The 1,610-nt window shown below is 42.0% G+C and overlaps 1 protein-coding gene across 1 annotated transcript in view; it reads left to right on the top strand.

Moving 5' to 3' along the window:
- The window catches only part of LRRC72 (leucine rich repeat containing 72), a 110,169-nt gene that overhangs the window by 766 nt on the left and 107,793 nt on the right, over window positions 1–1,610 (top strand). The gene's annotated exons all lie outside the window — the stretch shown is intronic.

Here is a 1,610-nt window from a genome sequence, read left to right as displayed (position 1 = left end):
TGCGCCGGGCCCAGCGCCCCCGGCGGGCCTGAGTGTCCCAGCGCACAGCTTCCCCTCGGGCCGGCCCGGCGGGTGCCAGGGTTAGCCCCCAGGTACCTCACAAGTGTGCGAGTCTGTGGAGGCCTGGCCTCCCTCTGATCCCTTGAAGATTTGAAAGAACGTGGACTCAAGTCACAGGCTGGGACAGAGAGATGTGCATCTCGATGATCTGACTTTCATTAAACTACGGTCAAGACAGGTAGATGGACAAATGCTTGGGTTAAGGAGGAATCAGTAACCCAACCTGCAAATTGAAGCCACCTGGGGAGTTCCCTTAGAGATCAGGGTTAACAAAAGGGCAAATAGGGTTTGAGAGGCTTTTAAAGATCCCCAGGTTCCAATAAGCAGGTACATGTTGGAACCACAGAGCAAAGGCCTTAATATGAATCACTGCTGAACATTCCACGCACATGGCCTCATTGAGTCTCTAGGAGGGCCCAACTGCTCTGTGTCCCTTTTACAGAGGAGGAAACAAGGCATAATGTTGAAGTGCCCTGTGCAAGGTTGCACGCCTAGTGACAGAGCTGCCTAAGGTCCTTGCACAGAAGTACAGAGTTGAAGAATATCCAGCCTGAAACATATCTTCTCTTTTTTAGTACTGTCCTTGTTGGCCGAGATTAGCATGAAAATGTAGTGAAGTGTGTGGAATGTCAGAACATATTGGTTCCATGGGATGTAAACTCCATGAAAGCAAACTCCTTACTTTTTCTTTATTGATTAAGGTATTATATATGTGTCCTTATCCCCTCGTTACCTCCACCCACCTCATACTCTCATCCCCCTGGTGTCTGTGTCATTGGTTAGGCTTCTATGCATGCATACAAGTCCTTGGGTTGATCTCTCCCCTTTACCTCCCACCCTCCCCTACCTCCCCTCTGAGGTTTGATGGTCTGATCGATGCTTCTCTGTCTCTGGCCTTATTTTTTTTTTGTTTCAGGTTGTATTCCCACCGCCTGGAATATAGCAGAGGCCTAATAAATATGTAATGAATGAACTACTGATTAAATTAATGTGAATTGAAGTATGTATAATTAAATATTTGCTAATTCATATTTACCCATCTGCACCCAGCAATAGTTAATATAAAGTTCATAAAAAGGGAATCTTTTAAGCACTGAAAATATTGGGTTATAATATTCCGATTTGTTATTTTTTCCCCATTTTTCCCAATTAAGATTAAAGCATACACAGCAATGTAGAAGGAAACAAAATTAACACCTAGAAATTGATGGCTTTTTTTATACACCAATAATGAACTCTCAGAGAGAAACTAAAAAAGCAATCCCATTACCATTGCAACAAAAAATTAAGATGCTTAGGAATAAACTTAACCAAGGAGGTAAAAGAACTGTACTCTGAAAACTACAGGGCATTGAAAAAGATTGAGGAAGATTTAAATAAGTGGAAAAATATACCGTGTTCATGGATTGGTAGAATCAATATCATTAAAATGTCCATACTACCCAAAGCAATCTATAGATCCAATGCAATCCCCAATAAAATACCAATGGCATATTTCACAGACCTAGAACAAACTCTCCAAAAATTCACATGCAATAAAAAAAAAAAAG

The sequence above is a fragment of the Myotis davidii genome, unplaced genomic scaffold, assembly GCF_000327345.1.
Source record: "Myotis davidii unplaced genomic scaffold, ASM32734v1 scaffold168, whole genome shotgun sequence".
In the NCBI taxonomy this organism is placed as follows: domain Eukaryota; kingdom Metazoa; phylum Chordata; class Mammalia; order Chiroptera; family Vespertilionidae; genus Myotis; species Myotis davidii.
This window is presented reverse-complemented; position numbering and strand designations above follow the sequence as displayed.